This window comes from Betta splendens, chromosome 3, assembly GCF_900634795.4.
Source record: "Betta splendens chromosome 3, fBetSpl5.4, whole genome shotgun sequence".
Taxonomy (NCBI): Eukaryota; Metazoa; Chordata; class Actinopteri; order Anabantiformes; family Osphronemidae; genus Betta; species Betta splendens.
In genome coordinates this window covers 8,456,274-8,479,782 of record NC_040883.2, presented here as the reverse complement: position 1 = coordinate 8,479,782, position 23,509 = coordinate 8,456,274, and the positions used below count along the sequence as shown (strand labels likewise).

The following is a 23,509-nucleotide window of genomic DNA, read 5'->3' as shown; positions in this document are numbered from 1 at the left end:
TATAGTATATATTAATAATGAATGAATGGCATTTGGTGCATGGAGCAATATGTGTATGAGTATTTGTTATGTATGTGTGTATGACTGCATGGGTGGTTTCATACAGTGTACCCGGGCCTTTTCTTTTTTTTTTTGAAAATGCCACAAAACCTGATTTATAGCGTGTCTTCTGAGTGCATTATTTGAGTTTGACAATCTTAATCATTCACACTCCCCCCCCCCCCCCCCCCCCCCATCCCTCTTCTGCTGCCTGGCTTTTTTTCCCCTCTTCCCTCGGTCTTCATGGATTATTGAAATATAAAAATAAGTGGTAGCAGGGGCCCCTGGAGCAGTATCAAAATGTCAGGTTTGTACTTACAGCCCGGTGCTGGTAGACAGGGTCAAGGGCTTCAATTATTTGTGTACATACAGTCTACCGCTACATGAAAGGTTATTTGACCCGCCGGCTGTTTACTCCTGAACACTAGAAGGTAACCAGTGCACTGTTTCACTATAAACTGCACTGGCATGGAACTGATGTAGATGAAAAGGGGAACGAGGGGGGCTTATATTCAAAGCCAGTGAGTGAAAAGGCCAAGCTACCATAACAGGCAATGGGTACCTTATTTCTCGTTATTCACTTTTGGAGCTTTGGGGACCTTGCACTAGTCACCGGCATCTTATGGCTCATATTTTAATTGCAGTGAGATAAATTAGTAAGTGGACAAAGAAGTCAGTGCCGGTTAATAGATTATTCTGAACGGAATTAGAGTGATGTATTGCCCTTTATACCACCCTGAGTTCAAAATGATGACATGGAAACCAAGTGACATTAATGACGGGTTGTAGTCCCTTCTTCCTGTCTGTCTCTGTCTCTATCGTCTCTCTCTCTTTCTGTCTTTCTCTCTCTCACACCCACACAAGTCTTCAATGCCAATAGAAGAGTTCTTGTAAAAAGCCTCAAGAGTTATTGGGAGTGATATGAAATTTTCTAAATGTCATTAATTGACACCTTTTTCTGTAGGAGCTGTCAGTGGGGAGAAGGAAAGGTCACAGCTCTGGGGGTGATGTGTGTGTGTATAATATATATATATATATATATTATATATATATATATATAATATATATATATATATATATATATATATATATGAACCTCCTCTACTGCCAGCCCTGTGAGTTATGGCTGTCGTTAACGCAAGGGAATGGATGAGGGAGCCACTTCTGAAAGCCATATCGATCCCTTGCTTGCTCCTGAGGAATCAAAAGTCCTAAATGGCACAGGGTTTCCCAAGCAGCCGCAAAGGGGCTCAGGCGCAAGTTTCTATGAACAAGGGCTTGTGCAAAGTTTTACTGAAAATTAATATATGTTTAAAATTTAAACTAGATTAGGCAAATTGTAAACCCATAGTTACTGAAGTAAAACTTTAAAATAGACTCTTTAAAAAAATAAATCTATCAATCATGCACCTTTTATGCGTATACTGTAGCTCTGAACTATTTGAAATTTTTGCTGCATTTGCAGTGATAAACACAAAGCAGATCATGTGCTCTCTATGATCTTACTACGCATTGGCCTTGAACACTCAAGACGTATGCCAGTGACTTTAGATGCCATGTGACTTTAGTCTTCTCTGCAGTAACGCTATAAAAGACTAACGCTGATCATTCCGACTCCCTGAAAAAAAATCTGCACCCCCTTCAGCCACAGCTAGTGCTCTCACTCTCTGTGTCTTGACAGGCTGCAGGGGGAAAGATGGTTAATTTCTGACTGAATATTATGCTACATAACCACTTGGCATTTAAACTGAAAAATGGGTTTCTGCTTCGCCTGTCGCCACTGCTGTTTCCCCTCCAGAATGAGAGAGGAAGGTGGGGGATTGGGGGGTGGCAGGAACATCACAGGGCGAATGATGGGGACAGAGCACGAGGGGAAAGGTGAGATGGGCGAGGAGAGTTTAGAAAATAAAAGGAGTGGGAGAAAGGACACACACTAATGCCAAATGGCTGCTGCTCATCCAAAATAGCAGTTTACTAAAACCTGAATGCCAATAAGCTTGTACCATGGGGAAGATGCTGAATCGCTGCCATGATAACAACCAAATGCGTAATTTTGTGGAGATCAGCGACAACATGAACAAATTAGATCTTTGGAAACATTGTCACACACATTCCAACCCTCCTAATGCATATACATGTATGCCTGGATATGCCATTGCACATGTGGCACATGTTAATGTACCTTTAAGTGTCCATTAACGTGGCATTGCTTACACGCTTGTGTGTGTGCATTTGTGTGTTGCTGGAGTTCTTCAGGCAGTTACAAAGAGGGTAATTCGTCTGATCAGGCTGATTGGTCTCCAGCAAATAACTCACTACAAGATTAGAGGGGTAATTCCTGGGCCAGAACAGAAGCTGGAAGTGCTAATCAATGGAGCTGCCTCCCTGACGAGACGGCATTTTGGCTGCTTGACCGTTAATGTATAGTCTGAGAGCTTGGTGTGTGAGGAGAAGTGTTTGTGCGTTGCAGCCGTCTTTTTGTCCATGTGTGTGTGTGTGCGCGTACAGATGCGTGTATGTTTTCTTTAGATGCCTGTGTGAGTCTGCGGTTGTGCGTACAAGTTTCCAGCCCTTGACACTTCGAACTCTTTTCAAACGGAATGTGTGATTAATGAGGCTGCCTTATAACGGCAAGTGAAAGCAGGGCGAGCGAGCAAGTGAGAGAGGGTGGGGGGAAATGGGCTCCAGAGTCACAGGACCGGGACAGTATTGACATCTCCATTATTTACTGAGTGATCGGAGCAGTCAAAGAGCTGCTGATTAGAAAACAATAAATGCTGTTATTGGTGATCAGGGCAAATTCATGTCCCAGCCTTTCTAATTACTGCAACCGCTGAACTCTGGGGAATGATAACCCAAAAGCTATACCACGTAGGCAAGGATCCGTTATTTACAAAGATAGATAGTTAGATAAATAGTGAGCAGATTATCTATTTAAGACATTCTTATAAAGAGAAAAACCGAACCGCGTGGAAGGTCTTGGAAACTGACTGCCGAGGTCGATGACAGACTAATTCCTGCACTGGTGATGGGAAAAAAAATAAGGCCAATTTGAGAATTTCCTCCTCCTTTTTGTTTATTAATAACGTGACAGATGACAAAAGCAGTTGGAGGAAATGTGCTACAGTAATCTCATGCCCTAGGATCCCCAGGAAAGAAACGTAGCATCTTGATTGCAAATATATACAGTATTTACATATAATTTACACACACACACACACACACACACACACACACACACACACACACACACACACACACACACACACACACACTATTCTCACCCTCCGCGGGTGGTCTCATCCCCTTTCCAAGCTCGGGTCCTCTACCAGAGGCCAGGGAGCTTGAGGGTTCTGCGCAGTATCCTTGCTGTTCCTAGGACTGCACTTTTCTGGACTGAGATTTCGGATGTTTTTCCAGGGATCTGTCGTAGCCACTCCTCCAGTTTGGGGGTCACTGCCCCCAGTGCTCCGATCACCACAGGCACCACTGTGGCCTTCACCTTCCAAGCCTTCTCCAGTTCTTCTCTGAGCCCTTGGTATTTCTCTAGTTTCTCATGTTCCTTTTTCCTGATGTTGCCATCGCTTGGTATTGCCACATCCACCACTACGGCTTTCCTCTGTTCTTAGTCCACCACCACAATGTCTGGTTGGTTCGCCATTACCATTCTGTCAGTCTGGATCTGGAAGTCCCACAGGATCTTGGCTCGCTCGTTCTCTACCACCTTGGGAGGTGTTTCCCACTTTGACCTTGGGGTTTCCAGTCCATACTCCGCGCAGATGTTCCTGTATACTATGCCAGCCACTTGGTTATGGCGTTCCATGTATGCTTTGCCTGCCAGCATCTTACACCCTGCAGTTATGTGCTGGACCGTCTCTGGGGCCTCTTTGCACAGTCTACACCTTGGGTCTTGTCTGGTGTGGTAGATCTGGGCCTCTATGGCTCTGGTGCTCAGGGCCTGCTCCTGTGCGGCCAGGATGAGTGCCTCTGTGCTGTCCTTCAGCCCAGCCCTTTCAAGCCATTGGTAGGATTTGTTGAGATCAGCCACTTCAGTTATGTTCCGGTGGTACATCCCGTGCAAGGGCTTGTCCTCCCATGATGGTCCCTCTTCCAGCATCTCACCCGGTGATTATCGGCCTGTGGTGATCGGAGCACTAGGGGCTGTGACCACCAAACTGGAGGAGTGGCTACGACAGATCCCTGGAAAAACATCCAAAATCTCAGTCCAGAAAAGTGCAGTCCTAGGAACAGCAAGGATACTGCGCAGAACCCTCAAGCTCCCTGGCCTCTGGTAGAGGACCCGAGCTTGGAAAGTGGATGAGACCACCCGCGGAGGGTCAGAATAGAGTGTGTGTTTATATATATATATATATATATTTTTTTTTTCATGATATTCTAGTCCATCAGATTACTTTCACAAAGTGTTGGAAAGATAATTCTGTTTTGTGATTTGATCTTTATTTTTATCCTTAGTTACAGTATCAATGCGTTTATAATGAGCAAATCAATTTATTTAGCACTAGTAGTAGCTTAGGGTTATTTCCTCTTTAATTTTTTTCTAAGGCACTTTATAAAGTGGAAACCTGGCCCTTCAACTGAATGTTACCATATTTTTTAGGTGTGGTGTCTGTGTTGCCCTGATGTACTGTATGTGGCCACTGTGTAAATACAGGGCTTGACACCATAAATCCATATCAGACCACAGTTTCTCAGCATATAGACACCAGGTCCTACAGCAGCAGAACTTCCCTCACAATTTCATTTGTGAGACCTTTTTTTCTCCCATTCAGACAATGTATTGTGTAGTATGTACATATAGTAGAAGGTGTCTCTAATAACTTGTAGTATTAGACAGGCGGCTCGGGGTGCATTCAGATTGAAAAGAAGACAGAAGTAGTCATCTGTTGGATTTATGTCTGCCGGGGAGGGAATCAGAAATATCAGCACCCGACTTCAGCTGCTCCTCGAGCCGCCTGTCAGAATGCATGTGTCTGTTAATGCGAAAGTGACAGCACTGTCCTTGACTGTAACACCTGTCAGTGGTGTGTGTCCAACAGGGGCGTGCGCCCCACATGCTACAAACCTGGGTTTAAAAATACACTGTCCTGACACTGCAATGATCTGCTAATCAGCCGCTAGTGTGTCACTTGTGCTGCGAGTGTAGATCAAGTGGACTGACGCGTGGCCAGTCAACAGTCATGTCCACGGGTTACTGGAATGTGCATTCAAATAAAAAAACCATCTTAAAGCTCCCAAAGGAGTAATTTATATGCATGAAACTAATTTAAATTTGAAATGTAAACACCACGTCACTTCCTGCTTCCTTGGACCTCTGTTCATTTCAGCTTGCCGGTTAATTATTGGGTCATTGTTTTTAGTTGTGTTTGTCCATCCCCTCCTTAAACAACCTCAGTTGTGTCCAACCTGCTAGTACTCAAGTGGATCTTTCAAACCCACCCTTTGCCTATATGTTCATCCTGTCTGGGAGCTTTCCTTCGTCTCCTCTTCTGGTTCTCTGACATTACCACTTGCTGTTTCTACCCCCTTGAATAGTTTTGTGGATGGTTGTTTGGGATCAGGAATTTCTCTAAATACTATACTTGTATTTGTCAGCTTTGCCTGCTGCAAACGGAGGAACATTTTGTTTGTCAACATGTGTTCTCTCACACTGTTGCTCCCTGACCACTTACCCCTCAGATCATGTGGAGGATGCCACAGATTAAGGGAAATCAGCATCCAAAGTGTTACAATCTGCCATCACATTGGTGGAACGAGTCTATAAAAGTCTATGGGGCCTAAGTCAAAGCCGGTGAGAAACAGGTCTCTATAAAATTTCTACTAAATTATATTAAATGATATAATAAATAAGGAAACCAAAAACACTCCAGTTAGATGAAAACAAAGTAAACCAGCTCTGAGGACAGAGACTCTCCAAATAGAACTAAGGAGGGACAAGACAAAAAAAAACAGTGACTTAATAAGGCTAACAAAACAAACACAACATGATAAGACACAATCCATTGACTTATATTAGTTGAAACACATGGACTAATATGGCTAAACTTGGTCAACATGGCAGGTGAAGCAAACATGGCAGACATGGTTAGACCTATTAAACATGGCTAGAAGAGAGTGATGCGGGACGTACTCCAGAGCTGAGGGCAAGGCATGGTGAGTTCTAACACCAAAGCCGCTTCACCACATCTGGATTCCCATCTAGTGACCAATCCTCTCATAAATGACCTACTTTCTTCCATCTTGCTGTTCTTACTCACCTAACCCAGCTCCTGTTGGACCACGCCTACAGCTTAGCAGAACCGGCCCAGACTTCTTTCAGTAATCATTGACACTATTACTCATTATTTATGTTATACAGTAAACCTTGACTGCATTACCCTATCCTTACTGTACGTAATTATATAGTTCTGCCTTAAATATCCAGTAGAATCAGTGCCAGATGTGCGTCTTGTCACTTTTGGCCTTCTGCTGGACCTACGCAGTATGAGATGCACGGCCATGTCCCAACTCATACTCTAACTTTACTGGCTGCATTCGGTAATATATTAACACACAAACGCATGTACTGTATCGCTGTTGTGTTAAGAGCTGTCGTTTTGCTGTGCCACTAAAGTAAATAGTGGAGTGAGCTGTATCTGATCAGCTCTGAAGTTGTTAATATGCAGTGAATGTTATTACAGGACACGGTGAATGAATAAATAAATTAATGAATTAATTAACTAATAGAATCTAGGAAAAGTACATCATCAGCAGAATGCTGGATGCAGATAACAATGCTTCGGATGGTTGTAATAGAATGTTCATCTTGTGCACGGGGTATATCCGCAGGAAACTGAGCATATTTGTCTGCACCTTTGCCTCCATGTCTGCGTAGATGTAAATTAACACAGGGATAGCACATGTACACACGGTTCAGACCAGCTTGTAGTTCTATAAAAAGTCTTTGTGTGTGTGTTTGTGTTGTACAGACGAAGGAAGGATGAGTGACAGTGTCCCCGCCGCCCCAGCTCTCCATATGGGTGGGTGGGACTTCGCGACTGGCGAAGCGGCGTCCCGAAATCGCCCATCTGCAACTTTGCAGGTGTTCCCAATGATTATAATATTAGCTCTATCCGCTGATCTTTGATTTTTTTTTTTTATGAGCTTTTTAGCATCCTAAGCATATGAGCCTGAGCGGGGGTAGGGACATAAAATATATACATGCCTAGCAGCGCCATCTGCCTCCAAGAGCTGCCACATGCAACATATCGTGAATGTCAGAATCAAAGCAGCTTGGGCTTGGGAGGGAGCAGAGGGACCGGTGGATACACACCAATGAATTGTGTGCGTGTGTGCGTGCGTGCATGCGTGTGGTAAGAATAGGTGAGGACTGATCCGATCGGTATACACTGATCAAGAACATTTAGACATTTCTCGTATCCCTAGGAAGAGCTGCCTGAAAGTCATCAATTAGAATGAGAGGGCTTGTGTTGTGTAGGTTAATTATGTAACTGCTATTAACATTGCTGTGAAGGGTGTGTGTCTAAAGTTACACTTACAGTCAAGCAAACTGACTTTCAACTACAACCTTGCAGATTATTGACAGCATGGAACTTTAATGATTATTAAAATGACCTTTGTGGCGTGTCTACTTAAAGAGCTTGATTGACACTGTGCTGCTGGGATGTGATTTTGGAGGGTTCTTCTATCTCTGTAGAGTGACCATTTATCTCCCAGGTAAAGGAACTTCTTCTTACTTTTATTCCAGATTTATTGTCAGAGTGGTTCCAAGCTGGTCCTTAATTTAAATACATTTTACTCCTTTTGTTTCAACAGCTAAAAAACTGCCTACTGGTACAATACTGTACATGTAAGAAAACATCCTCACTGTCTTCATCTCGTTAGAGGTCGAGCAAAAGGCTAATGTGACTCGTTATCTGAGGGTGCTTTCACACCTGAATTCTGTACTTTGGTTCGAATCAGTTGAGTTTGTAAACCTGTAGCAATTTCTTCTTCTTCAAGCAAACCAAAGAACGCAAAACAGGCAAACCAAACAAAGGCAAAACAAACTTGAGATTGTATTAATTAATTCTTTATTGTTTCTGTTGTTAAAGTGCTGTGAAGATGAATGATGTACAGATGTATGTCTATATGGATGGAATGATCCTCGATGCCTCTGCAGTGATTTAATATCACCAAAATGTCTTCTCCTTTAGAGGTCACGGAGTATTTCCACGAACCTACTGTATAACAGTGTGTGTAGTAGTGTGTGGCCACTAGCCCTTGTTTAGTAACAGGCGAGTGTGTGAGGCTGTCATACAAGCAGTGCTCCTGGCTTTGCAGGTGTCAGGTGTACAGTAAAGCGTCCGTGTGTCTTGTTTCCAGACTTCGCATTGCTGAAATAGGAGAGCGGCGCGCAGCAATAATGGCGCCGGTTTAATGACAACAGATAAATCAACGTTGCCTCGCTGCCACACCGGGATGGATACGCCTGATGCGCGTACGCACACCCTAAAAGGGATGCTCCCCTAATGTCCCCCCGATGACCGGTGCACACGCGTTGTTAAGAGGTGCTGCTGCACGTTCTGTGCGCTAACACACAGAAAATGACTCCACAGCATCCCCATTTGCAAACGTGACGTCATCAGGATGGAAATGACACATCGTGATTAAACAACTAATGACACTGAATAATCTTTAAATGACATAATCTAAGTTAAGAAAGTTCAGTTAGTTGGAGATTTAGAATTTGACGGATAAGTTCACTTCACACGTTGCGCTCCCTGGTTGTCAGACTACATTTTCAACCGTGATTTTTCTCTGGGCTTTTTATTTTGGGCAAACACGCGCCTCGTCCGCCTCGGGTGGTTTGGGGGGGGGGTGCGTGCGAGAGCTCGTGGTGGATTCGCAGGGCATTCGGAGCAAACCCTCTCACCCTGCCACTCTAGCATCGGCTGGTCCCTGAACATACAGCACAGCAACCCTCACCTCAGCTGCCAGCGCTGGAGATCTGACAGCAAGACCAAGAAACAAAACATTTCCCCATTATAACCCCAGAATGACACGGTATATTTTTAGCACGTTGTGTTTTTCTCCTCACTTAACCATAGAAACGCAGATTAAACGCGAGCGCGTGTGTCCACTATACGACATGTTTAGCCCTCAACGGTTACCAGCCGATACAAATCAACACACCTTCTTGCCAGCTGCTCCATGACAGGACCCTGGCTGATCTGTAGCATGTCCCCTCTGGGTTCCTGCTCTGTACAGTATGTGGCTGGCATGTCACCCTCCCCTTGATAGCATAGTGATTGCGGAGCTGTCTTGTTAAAGCCCCTAAGCACCAAGTGGATGCCTGTTGCAACTCTGTGTCCACCCGCTAGAAGGAGCCGTCATTGGTTTTTAGCTTAATATTGTAAGGTTCGACTTCAAATCTATGCATTTGCTGATTATCGGTCTGGTCAAAATCATAAAATTTGGCTATGAACACACTTTGTCATGACACAAGAGCTGATAAGAAAGATAAGTTTCTCAGCTAAATACCACTGTCACTAAACAATATGGTTCTACTACTTTATATGCTTAGTGACATCTATTGAAACTCTACTTAATTAGCAGTAACAGAATAATACAATTGAAGAACGATCAAATATACAGTATAGGCTTGATTAGTGTGTAAATGCTGTATATCTGACGGCCCAGAAGACACTTCTTCTCCCGGGCCGTCCATGATACCCTTAGGACATGTCATACTGTAGATATTGATCCAATCTTACATAAGGTCTGGCTGAATTACAATTCAATAATCTACAGTGGCATCCTCAACTTTGGAAAGCTTGTACCTTAAATATTCTGGCCCCCTGGTGAAATCTTAAAGCATTTTAGATTGTGTACTTCCTCTCTTCCTCCTCTGTTTTTTTCGATGGCATCAAATCAATGCTGACAAAAAGGTCTTTTGGACGTGAGACAAGCCTCATGTGATGGGTTTACAGTGGACGGCGCAGCGTCGGTGACTGTCTCCATCCTTTACTCTCTGTCTCTCAGCCTCTGTAAGTCTGTCGGCTGTTCCGTCTCCTTCCGCTTTCATTGGCGGGTTGGATGGGGGTGGGGGTGGGGGGGCGACTCTCGCGGGATCCCGTGTTCACATCACTCTCCCACTACACATTTGACAAGAGCACCTTGTTTGTACACGTACAAAAGTGGCTGTCATTTTTATAGCTCACTGTTGTTTTTGTAAGTGATGTTCTCGCCACTTTGGTGCTATTTCCCTTTTACTCTGCCTCCGTGCCGGTTTTTCAGTTTCCCTTCCAGCCACTTTGAATTCAACCGCGCGGTGATTTGGCCTTTCCTTTTTGTCAGCGCTCTGCCTCTGACTGAGGCGGCAGGCTCGGATGTTTGGTAATGGCCACTTAGAGTAATCAATGGGCCCCTTTGAAGTTGTGAGATGAAAGAGGAGTTTGACAGCTAATGTGCGCCTGTCCTGCGACGCCAACAGCCTGCTAATGCCTGCGCGCTTTGAAGGTGCGAGGACGGGCGCGTTCGGGTTGGATTTATCCCACGGTTCCGACTCACCTGCGCCGCGGAACGGCACAATGGCAAGTGGCAGTGGCTCTTATACACGCGCGCGCGTTTCCAGGAAATCACAAACTCTCACTTTCTGCGCATCCTCCTCCTCTCCCACTCCGCCTTCCTCGCTTTCACCCTGTTTTATATATCTGTCACATCGGAGTACCTCCTATGCAGCCCGTGCCAGCTCCCATTCCACGCTCTCCCCCAGAAATGTGTTCAAGTAAACATTTCACGCTTGCTTATGCTAAACGGAAGTGGCAGTGGAAGGTATGTGACAGGCAGAAACTGTCTGTGCCCAGGGCTGCCACTGACAAAACGAGCCTCCTTCTTTCAGTGCGGCTTTTATCTCCCAAATAATGGATATGTGTGATCGAAGGAGAGCATGCGATGATACATTCATATAAATGCTCAGAAAGGACACCCCTGGTGATGGAGAAACAAAGCAATGATTGTAATGTAAATGGTTTGTGCTAAAATTAAAATCAGCCCAGCAGGAACACTATATACAGTAATACAGTAGCATATGCAGCTGCTTCGTTGGTTTAATTCTGAGACGTTCTTGGTCACATGGAGTCTGATTTGGTGCAAAAAGGAAACTGAGACAGGGCCTTTGAGGCTAAAGGAGCAAAGAGAGAAATGATGGAACAATATGTACGGACAGGGACGGTTTCCCATATACAGTAGTGCATGCCCTCCGTGGTGGCCCACCACCCTTCAGGGTTTACACACACACACACACACACACACACAGATGTGCAATATGTACAGGAAGTGATCTGATAGTCCGCAGCACTCTTGCCATTCCTCCAGGGAGCTGTTAACTTAGTCGTAAGCTCATACTGGCGAAATGGTCTGTGTGCGCTGTCTCTCGTGGATGATGGAGTCTTTCTTTCTTTCTTTCTTTCTTTCTTTCTTTCTTTCTTTCTTTCTTTCTTTCTTTCTTTCTTTCTTTCTTTCTTTCTTTCTTTCTTTCTTTCTTTCTCTCTTTCTCTCTTTCTCTCTTTCTCTCTTTCTCTCTCTCTTTCTCTCTCTCTTTCTCTCTCTCTTTCTCTCTCTCTTTCTCTCTCTCTCTCTCTCTTTCTCTCTCTCTCTCTCTCTCTTATGGTGACTGGCATCTTATCTTATAGCTTGCTCCTTTAACATAAAACACATGTGTTTTCAGACTGACTACAGTGCCAATCTCAAATATAATGGTGACATCATGCCTGTCACTGTGGCTAATCTTATGTTTTGGTAGGAAAGTCATTATTGGTTACAGGTCTTTTCTTCCAGAGTGGAATCTAGAACCTTTGCTGTATTATGCACATCATTATAATAATCAGAGGAAGTTAAGGCTTTGCTAATTTACAGCAGTACAAGCTGGTCTGTATCTACCACATCCACCTGTATCGTGCACATAAAGGTATTGATGAACTGAAACTGGCTTGACTTCAAACAATGTCCTGCATAGTGTAACACCGTTTCATTAGCTGATCATTCTTCCCATAGGACCAGACAGGAAGAGACATAATATAGTACATTAATTGGCATTACTCTTTTAAAATATTATGTAAATGTCCTTTATTTTGAGCTTAAACTCTTTTCGTAAATGCAGATTTTACCACCTTTTGTCGCCCTTTTGTTTTTTGGACACACAAATCTCTCACTAGTACTGTTTCACCAAGCAGCAAACGGGATGCACTGCATTTAACACACTTTGTTAACAGACAAACAAAGAGGAAGAGACTAAAAGTTTTGTCTTTTAACACTGGCTTTAGCTGTGCCTGTGAATGTATGACAGGTGGAATCTGCTACCAGGATGCACAGCATTAAATGTTTGCGCTCGCCCTAATCCCCGAAACTGGGTAAGACTCTTACTGTTTATTGTAAGGGAGAAGAAAGGCCGTATGCACATCTTATCCAAGGTTACACTCAGAGAAAAGACTGCGAGAGCTCGATCTCTGCTGAAATACACAAATAAGAAAGAAGAGTTTAGTGAACGGCCACTTTTTGGTGCCCCCCGCTTTTTGTCTGTTTTTCCTAATCAGAGACTCTTTAAGTCGTTGGTTTGATCCCCCCCCCCCCCCTCCACTCATTGGTAAGCTCCTCTGTGGAAAAAATCTCTGCGCCAGTAACACCACAAAGGCTTACTTATCTGGGCATTACCTATTAAAGGTTTAAACCCCCGCGTCTCTGATAAACACTGCCTATAAGGCTTTTATCTCCCTGCGGCCTTATCGCGCTCTTGAAGGTCCTTCTCCCTAGGCGCGGTAATTTGTTTAATTAAAGTGTCATTTCAGGAGGGAAATATAGCCACGACCATAGAACGAGATTCAAAGTAGTTTACCCATGCTGTTGATGTGGAGCCCTTCAGCACTTCTCCTCTGTGTCACTTTCTCCGCGGTCTTTGTCCGAGGCTTAGATTTAGATTAACTCACTGGTGTTTTCTTTACTTCTTTTCTTCTCTTTTTATAACTAACTATCTATCGTTTCTTTTTTTTTTTTTTTTTTTTTTTAGTTAGCATTTCCAGACAGCAGTCGTGGCAGCAGCAGGCAGCGACGGAACTGGAAAAAGACAACGGAATCAAATCTAGTTTGAGAGCACCCCTCCTTTTAGCTGCTATCTAAATGGAGCCCTGAGAGGATTGGCTTTCTGGCCTTGAAGCTTGTGTTGTCAGCACTTTGGGCGATTTGTGTGTGATTTCATTAGGAACCAAAATAACAGCCGGATGAAGAGGAAAAATAGCGTATGCAAAGTGCTCTATGGCTGGTTGCAGCGTGCGCCCTTCACACTCACAGCCGTTCTCACATCCATACTGCCTTTGAAAAGCACATAAAGCATCCCATCACCATGCACATCACCCAAGGAAACAGTTGTTTGTCTATATGTACTGTAAATGCAAATACAAGTGACAACAGCTCCTGTGAAAGTTCATGAGCACCCTCAGTGCAGTGTCAGGGCATTCAGCTACATTCCAGTTTCACCTTTGGCTGCTGTTTTGAAGGAAGCCAAAGAGCCAAAAATCTGAAGGATTTGCTTCTGTGCACTTAGATAAATCTTATAATAAAATGCACACTTTCTGTCTACTTTATCAGGTTCACCTATACAAGCTAAGGCAATCTGTGTTTTCTTACACACACACTTTAGTCCAACCAGGCTCCTCAGGTCATCTGATTGTCATCATCTGACTGTACCCATAGTAATGTGCAGTTCTTCAGAAAGACCAAATATTTTCTATTCTGATGACCCACAATCAACCATTTTTCTCTTTTCGTAGACATTCATACATTTGAAACAACAAATGGCATGAATGTGAAAGACTTCTAAATATGAAAATGCAAAAATAAATTGGCATTATTTGAGCTGGTTACTCTCTTAACCAGTACCATAGTCATTGTTCAGTGACTGATTAGAAAACAGGGTCATCCAGAAAACACCAACAGTGCATCCGAGTGAAACACAGAAGTAATGAATGAGAAATAGACCAAGGTTATTTAAGTTTGAGAAATAATTGTTATTATTTTTAACATACAATTAAACCATTACTGAACAAACACTCATTTACAGCAAAGTCATGTTATTCTACATTCCTTGTTACAGTGCACTTTGTGTACTGCACTGTATGCCTATCTGGCTACAGATGTATACTAACTTTAAAGTAATATTTCAATAAAATCAAAGTTAGTAAAATCAGTAAAATCAAGTTATATTTTTATTAGATTCTATGCTAAATATCCTATAATGTCCTATAGAGTCTTTCATTTTAGCATTCACAAGCAAGTCAGTGAATTCTATAGCACAAATTTGAAAGGGGGGGTTTGTGTGAAAGAAAGCTGAAAGTGTGTGCAGAAAGCTAAATTATGCAAAGGAAAAAACATAATTAAGCAGATCGACGTAAGGCTGTATAAGCTAACTGTAAATTCTGTCCATCCTTTCAGTGTGATTGACTATAACTGAAACCCTGACGCGTTATTAATAAAACAAACTCTAATAGAAATATCATTGGGCTTATTTTTCAATCAGGCACAAGATCGCTGCAATCTGCAAAGCGTGACATTAATCAAAGATTGATGGCCGAGCCGTTCGTCTGAGTCGCTGTTGATCCTGTAATTAAAATGACAAAAAGAAAAAAAATAAACTTGTTTCATTTCCTTGTCAATGGGCCCAGATTTTTTTTCAATGACAGCAAAAATATACATATTTGCTTTTATTTATATATTTTTGCTCCAACTGACCCAGAAGATGGAAATGATGAGCAAAAAATAAGAAAAGTAATATTAGGTTTGCTTTCCTCAATCAAAGTTTTCAAAGGGATAAAAGTGGAAGTTTCAATAACCTTAGTTCAGCAGTAATGTGGAAAGAAAAGCAGATACAAATGAAATAGCTTTGCATTTTTATTTTGGTAAAGTAATTACAGAGTCTCTTGGAGTTTGACAAGGCTTCTAATGAGTTCTCCCAGGACCTCTGTTTTATTTGTTTGTTTGTTATTTTTAAGCTTGATTAAGTCCCCTTGTATTTAGCCAGCACAATCAAATCAAAGGGGAAGGAGATTAACTGTGTACATTTCTCCAACATCTTTAAGGAGGTGTAAGCATAGTGGCTTTTCTTTGGGTTATTCTTCCTGCTGTACTGTAGACAATGTGTTCTGGCTACTTATTCCACATACAAAGGGGAAGGCACACACATGCAGTGACTGGCATTATTAAAGTAATGACATAGATAGTGAAAGGAATAGATGGAAATTTAGCTTCTTTGGAACTGCAGCATATACAGTACACAACAGCAATCATAACACATATAAAAGTCCTCCAGTTGTCACAACCTGCAATATGTTAAAAACAACTGCCTCATATTCACATGCAGGTCTTAAAATGTTTCCCCTTTTACTGACACAGTTCCATTTTTGTTTGAGTTCTGTCTTCTTCACTGGTCTTATTAAACTTCCTGTCTGTTTTCTGTCTCATGTTGGTCTAATCATTGTCATTGTTTCCACCTGCCTGCCGTCTTCAGTGTTTAAGGACTTCTTCCCATTGCCTGACTGTTGGTCTGTTTGAATGTTACAGTATGCTGATCTTGTTGTCACCTTGTTTCCTGGTCAGGGTGTCACTGTGGTTTAGTTTTGTGTTTTGTTTCATTGTATGTTAGACAGTCGGTAGGTCTTTGCCTGTCTGTCTCCTAGACTTGAGTTGTTTTCCATTTATCATTCCTCCAGAAGTGAGTTTATATACTTCCCTGAAGAGATGTGAGTTCAGTCTGTCTGCCTGAGTATCCGCCTTCATGGTCTTGTGTGAATTGGTATCACTCGGTTGTCAGACAGCACTAATAATTCAAAATGGTCAGAAATGCTGGACAGCTGTCCTGAAAAAACAATGCTATGTGAATGGGTTTAGACAGAAATATATAGTCACTACAGCTGCCACCTTTTAGCCTTAACAATGCCATAATTACACCATAAAAAGGTTTCTACTGATAACTAAAACACAAATAGAATGTTGTTGTTTTGTTCGTCAGTGTTGCTTCCACTCGCCATCCTCGACATTTACCTGCCTTCAACCTCCTATGCTGTTCTCAACCTTTTAGCCCGCTTACATTAGAGAGCAGGAAACTGGCCCATGAGGAGTGTGTGTTCTCCTCTGCGTCGTACATAATTACTGTAGCAAAATAAAATGCCCCTACCTCTTATAGAAGCACAAACGTCACCATTTTTCTATGATCACACCCTGAAAACACCAGGAGAAGCCACTCTCTACCGTAAATTAAATGCAGCAATATCTAGACAAAATGAATTAATGACACACGGTAAGACAATTTGTAAAACTGACCACTACCAGTGTACACAGTATACAGTACCACCCGTATGGGTCCGTAACAGCCCAATTTCAACATGTGTTTCCATGAGGAACCACTAGATACAGGATTTAGATGCAGCATAGTGAGAGGATAAAGTGGAGAGAGATGCAATAAATGATTATAATGACTGATGAGGTTACCTACTTCCACAAAAAAAAAAAAAAAAAACAAAACAAACTTTAATAGCATAATGGTCAAGCGGGCGGTAAGGATGAGAGAATTATTAAAAAGCGAAAGAGCTGAGTAATTCCAGCACATTTATCAGTTGGCACATCACAGCTTCACACTCACTTATAGTGTAAATCTCATTTATCCACAGGAAGTCTTTCTTTATTATTTCATACTTTTAAATACCAAGCTGTGTGGTGCATTTTATTTTGGAATGAGATGGCAACACGAATGGGGGAGAAAGTGACTTTTTTTTACATGTGGACAACATCATTTTCTTAATCATTCACAACTTAAAATACATTATATTGTGTGTGTATATATAGTGGCTGTATATGTGGAATACAGCATATGACACAGTGGTGTATTGGCCTTACACCACTGGCCACACAGCAAGAAGACCTTTTGTGTTACTCTGGTTTTTCAGACATTAAATTGTCTGTAGTCTCCATACTGAATGTGAACTGGATGTGATAGACTGGCGACCTGTCCGGGGTTTTCCCCCGCCTCTCGTCCCACTGACAGCTGGGATAGGCTCTGGCATGCACTCGACCCTTACGAGGACTAAGCGGCTAAGAAAGTCAATGATTGAGCTGCTGTGTGTTACGACTGCTACACTGCTCAGCTCTTTTATAGGTCCCACGTAGAAACACTGGCAGATGTCGGCAATAAAAAATATATCTATACAGCCAACATGTGCAGATGTAGGGATATGCACCCTGTAGGCAGCCACTCTCACATTCTCTCGTTCTCTTCTTCTGTCTCTCACGTGCACATCACACGTGGGTGGCTAGTAGCCACAGATGTGCACATCTTTTACCTGAGTCCAATAACATCCCATCTTCGGTCAGGTCCACCGTACGGCTTGGAAAGTCCAGCGCTGCATGGCTACTGTGTCTCTGCCGTGCTATTTATTGTCTCCCCCCTTGTCTCTCGCTGTCTCTTTCTTTTTTGAGACAACCTGCCATGCTTACATCCACCCAGGGTCCAATTAGCCTTTCAAACACCAGCCAGTCAGCTCCGATTATAAACAACAGAGAATTCATGTACTGGTAATTTTGCATAGGAATATGTTTGCGCTAGGTCCATGTTAAAACCTGTAAAGGTTAAACAGAGTAAGGAACCCACTTTGGTGCCGTGTGATGTTAGGTGATGGGATGCCACACCAAGCCAACCGTCGACCATTGAGGCCACCGGCGAGGGTCTGTTTTTACCAAGTGTCCCACCCAAAACCCCTGTCGTCAGCTTGACAGCCAGATCAGCTCATTGAATGGATTAAATGTACACATAGCTTAGAGGCCCTACTCTGATTGGCTCTTCGTCTTAGCCATTAAGTATGGACCCCAAACAGTCTGTGGGGAGAAAGGGTGGTGTGAAGGCTTGTTTGCTACCACAAAATTCATATAATTAATTCCAAAACTGTAATAAATAATAATATTTCATTTAGGTTTTCAAACCCTGGACTCTTCACTCCCCACACGTTAGTTGAAAAGACAGATACATTTATTGGTCTGCCTCCACTATACACAGAGGGAGAGCATCACTTGAACATCCCACACGATGCATAACACTGCACCACTTATGTAGTGTACGTTGTGATGCTTTCATATACTGCTCATTACCCCCGGAGGGCATTGGGTAGCTTTATGTTCTGAGAAGAATTTCATATTGATTAAAGCCAAAGGATGGATAAAACACTCCACTGTTCTTCCTCTCGATGGTCAGTTAACAGTAAATGTTGTTTGGCATAAACAACATAACATAACCAAAAAGTCTGCGTGGTTTATGAGCACTGTGCTTCGTCTTTGGAGAATGCTGTAAGTGAGCGTGACTTTCATGGTGCTCTTGTTCAGGACGGACTTAAGAGATATGAGTGGCCAGGCCCTTAGAGATTGTAACTGGGTGAATTAAATGCCTTAATTGCCATTGTTGCCTAGGAACCTTTAAACTTCTAAATTATTGTCTACCATCATCATCAGTCAATATTATGACACAATGAATAATTTAATTCCGTATTCTGTGTTTTGCACTAAAAATCAATGATGCCTGCCACAACGTTTGAGCAATTTTTAGCTTTTATTTGTCCTCTAAAACTGTCTTTTGCTAAATGATACTGACCCTTTGAATCTTTTAACAGCGCGATCAATAAAGAATGTTTATGCGCAGCTTGCAAAACCATCAGTTTGGGACTTTTGAAAAAATATGCCAGCGGCTGCAGCTTGCTAAGTGCAGAGCGCTAGCACTAAATCTTGGGAGTTAAAGTTTTACTGGGGCGTTATGGGTAAAAATGCCTTGTCAGCCATCTGCCACCTCCTCTCATGGCAGCCATATTTCCAGGTCTGCTCAAACCCTGGGAGAGAACACTGCATCGCCACCCAGGGCCAGCCGCCACTATTACAGTTCTTCCGCGAGGACCCGTTGAAGAGTGAGGAAATGAGGAGAAAGACAAAAAGAGAGTAAATGTGAAAAATGCAATCTCTCAGACAGAAAACAGCGACTATAAAGGCAGCTCAATCAGGTGAGGATGTAAAGCATGTAAGTGTAGGCAGGAAGACAAACTGTGATGCGAGGTTGTCAAAAAAAACAAACAAATAATTGTTATCAAAATTCAGCAAAATATAATCATAAGAACAATAAACGCAGTACAGGATGGTGGAGCATAAACACCGAGGCTTCTAGCAAGCTTTAAGTTGTCTGGCAGGCATCTCTTCTCTTCTCCAGGTCCCATAATGAACGGTGGCGCTGACCCTGTCAGCCTGACAAGACTGGCAGCTTAATGCATTCGAGAAAAATGGGGAGGTGGAGGTTTATAAATAAATAAGAGACCTACATCAGGACCCCACGTTCCACGAGGTCTTGCTAAATGCTAATCATGGCTGATTAATCAGGTCGTAATTCCACTGAACCAAAACGCTTTGCCAGTCAATTGTGCAAAATTAGCCCTTTCTCACGTGTGCCGTCACATTTAGTGATGGCAGGGCAGCACATTAAAGCCCTTATTCAAGGCTGCAGATCACAGCTGAGTCCTGGTGCACACAAGGCATTTGGGCAGAAGGTTCTTAGCAACAAGTCCTAAAAAGTCCTAAAGTGAAAGGTATCATTAGTTTCATTTAAGACGAGCTGTAGAAAAGGAATAATTATCAAGTTCGTTAAAAAAAAAAGGAATTGTCAAGTCACTAACTAACAGTACTGGAAATATTTATTGTGCAGTGCATTTCTTTTAACAATAAGTTCTTCGTTAGTACAGCTTCAGTATGACAGCATGTGCTTGCTGAGGTCAAATAAAATTCATTTGTTTTTGTGTTCACGCTGTGTTTGTAGGTAATTGATTACCCACCACTGAGTGAGTCTCGCTTAGTACATCTGAATCGCTATGTCCCTCACCAGCTTCATTTCTTGATAATCCAATGAGGCCCAGTCAAGATGCCTGACCTTGATCAAACCCCTTATGACACTGAAACAAGGTGAAACAAGCTGAAGCTGTTCTGAGGGTCTGAGCTAGATGTTAGTTACTACTGGTGTAGTGTAGTCACGACAGCTACTGGGAATGTAATGAAAATGGCCTTGACCTTTAGCTGTAGAGCACACAGCTGGAGAATCAAACAGCTCAGTCAAACCTGTAGCCATTGCTGTAATCTGTTATCGTTTTGCACCGTGGTTGACCAGGTGTTACTTACCAAAGACACATCTGAAATAACTTTAGACTTGACTTGTCTCAACTGATTTAAAAGCCTTCTAATAATCGATACTAATTACTTTGGTCCTCGGTGACGTTTTTTGTGTCGTCCGTTTGTCGCTTTCTTTATCTCCGTCTTCCTGGCAATCACTGCTCATGCCTGCTACCTAATTACTTTCTATTTATTCTGAGCGATTTGTGAATGCAACCAAAAATGTTTCAGGTTATTTCTACAAAGCGGCTCCCCTCGCTGACCCTCCGCCCCCGTACTTACGCTGTCTGGCTCGTCTAAAGCAAATACCATCTGGCGAGCTCGCCAACAACAGCCTTGTCCATCCGCTTGTCTTCAAATGCGTGAGGAGGAATTAGCAGCATCTTGTTCTCGCCTCTTGTCTGTCTACTGCTACGGCTGTGATCTGACAGCATGGCAGCCTGGTACATGACATGTGTGCAATCCTAGTTGTTCTGCTGTTATTAGGACGATGCAAGGTGGCTGGCATCGGTCTTGTAGGGTAACACTCTGTTCGCTCCCAGCAAGGCTGACAGAAAGCTTCTGGAGGCGCGTACAGCAGGGGAAACAGCAGAGAGGGTCGGCGGTGTGGACACCAAACAGAGAAGGAGCAAAGAAATGGAAAATAAAGAGAGATGGGTTAGAAGGTGGCATGCAGGAGCAAAGACATGAGGGAGTCTTATGAATGACTAATGGAAGGATGCTAAAGCATAACAACCTGAGCGAGGAAAGAGGAAGAGGAAGCGATGAGCCGTCACATGCGTCTTGTAACATATCGGATAAATAATAAGTCTTTCTCTTATCCTGTTTGTTCACCTTGAAACCTTCTCCTGGGTGAAGGTGGACCAGGGGAACCCTGGGAAATGGAGACCATTGTTTTCTTGTTCCTTTTAGACTTGTAATCAGAAATGTCTCCCGGCTGCTACCGTGGCAACCAGCAGGCACAGCTCCGTGCTTGGGAGGACGACAGTAATGTTGAAGTACCAGACTGATTTCAGGCTAATGTGACCTGGGGTTAGTATGATGATATTGATATCTAACATACATACTATACAACTTGGGGAAAAAACTGAAGCAAAAAACTATCTGTAATTTGGTATTCATCTAAATTGCAAAGAATTTATTCAGTATTTATATTGACACTTTTTTGCAAATTAAAACAAATTTACAACTTGAAGCTGATAAACTTAGTGACACTTTGTTGTAGGAAATTGTGTCACTCTCTCTCACACTCCTTCCCGCTGATCATGCCACGCCTACTTCATCACCTCCCCACTCTGCCTCCTGTTGCATCCCTGATTGCACCATTCCATTCAGCGGAACCTTTCCCTCTGCGTCTGGTTTATATACCTCATCTCATTCACTCGCCTTTTGCTAGTCCGCAAGTGTAACCAGCCCAGTATACTCCACGTCTGTCCACCAGTCCAGTACCAGATGGCTCCCTTTGGGTCCAAACCAATACTTAGAGTTTCTACCTTAACAGAACTGAAGATAAGTTAGGCCATTTGCCTATTTTTGTTGGATACCGGTTGTTAGTCAAAAACAAAACCATGAGGCGCCTCTCAACTGTTGCTACTTTTGATTTACACTAATCTTATTTCATTATGTGTTGTCATATCTCACCGTAGTGTTTTCAGTTTGTACCCAAATGAAGAAGCACTGCAAAGCTATAAACCTGCAATGTACATGAAATTGAGAGGTAGCCACAATTACAGGATTTCAGGGCTTATAAACAGGCAAATTTCTGTAATCAGCCTACAGTCTTTCTTACCTTTTCTCAAATTACTCCTTGATGGTTGCCAAATGAATTGTGCAGCCAACCACCACGTAAATGCACACCGTTAAGCGCTCTAGAATTTTGTGATCCCCATTAGCATTCTCTTCATGTACAAGTTAATTGGGTTTTCCATTAGAATACACTGGCTCCGGTGCTAATGAGTAGAAATGGTAGTGGCACAAAGAGGCTTTTTGCCGGAAATTACGCGATGCAGTAATTTTGCGGGCATTTTCGTGCAGCCTAATTGTTATGAAGACAAATTCACAGACGGCATCAAAATGGAGGAATGTGATTTAGGGGGCATGGCTACTGATGTCTGCGCTTTAGACAGTTTATGGCACCTTTCAAAGATGAGGCGTTTTGCTGAATGTATTTGGTACTACTTTGGAGTTTGAACTCAATAGTGACAAAAGGATCAGTGTTTAGCAGTAGCGTTGTTTGCGCTGCTTTACACTACTGTACTGTACTGTACTGTATAAAGGCACACACACATGCTCTGGGCTGCGTGTGTGTGTGCGTGTGTGTGTGGGTGTGTGTGTGTGAGAGAGAGAGAGAGAGAGAGAGGTGCTGCTAGACAAGCGTTAGGAAGCTCTCTCACCTCCTTCATTCTCCACAAACACTAAATACTCGCATGCATGATGTGCTACCCAATAGTCCCACACATCCAAATACACAAGGATCAAGAGATTTGAGGGGCTTCGTAATAGTTGGTTAGTACTCAGAACTTATGAGCCCAAATATGTGCTGGCCTAAAACATGTTGAACATTTTGTTGACAGTGTCACAGTACTCTGCAGGATGTGTTTGTGTTTATGTGGGTCTCGGGCTCGCTCTCTTACCTTGGAGGCCAACAGATGCTGTTAAGCTCTCTTCGCCTTCCTCTTTTTATCACTCCCTCTCATTCTTTTTTTTTTCCACTCCCATCTCTGCTTTCCAGTTTTCTCCTCCCAGAACAGCATCCTGCATAATGAGCCTGAATCCTTTTGGGTTCCATCCAGAAAGTCAGGAAGGCATGTGGAGCTGAGGAGGAGGAGGAGGAAGAGGGGGAGGATGGGAGGAGGGGGGTTGTGGAGGTAAAGAACATGCAATGAGAGGAACAGAAAAGGTGATAGAGAGATAAAAGGAATGGAAGTTGAACAAATGTTTGATCTCAGATGTGAGACTAAACACACATCAAGATTTAACTTTTCAATAACAATATTAGAGCCGAGTACCTTCACTCAAAGTAGCTCCATGTCGGAGCTCATGTCATGCAGTTGTTTGAAAGGGTCTTTACATTAATGTTGATGCGTTTACTGCCCCATCAGAGCAACTCACTAAGCACAAGGTGCTGCTGTCGGACACCTGCGTTGCACATCTACAGTACAGACCTCATGTCCTCAGTACGTTTAAGGTAGTGGAACCTCCTCCATGGTCACTGTTAAGGTTCGAGGGTGTTTATGGC

At 42.9% G+C, this 23,509-nt stretch overlaps 1 long non-coding RNA gene across 2 annotated transcripts in view; it reads left to right on the top strand.

The window, feature by feature from the left end:
* Nucleotides 1-23,509, top strand: part of LOC121202103 (uncharacterized) — a 128,102-nt gene that overhangs the window by 16,817 nt on the left and 87,776 nt on the right. The window contains exon 1 of one of the 2 annotated variants that reach the window (XR_008694145.1): nt 18,862-19,121. The exons of the other annotated variant lie outside the window; for it this stretch is intronic. This is a non-coding gene — a long non-coding RNA (uncharacterized LOC121202103). Of the gene's footprint in view, nt 1-18,861; nt 19,122-23,509 lie in introns of those variants that run through there. 2 annotated transcript variants of the gene reach the window in all.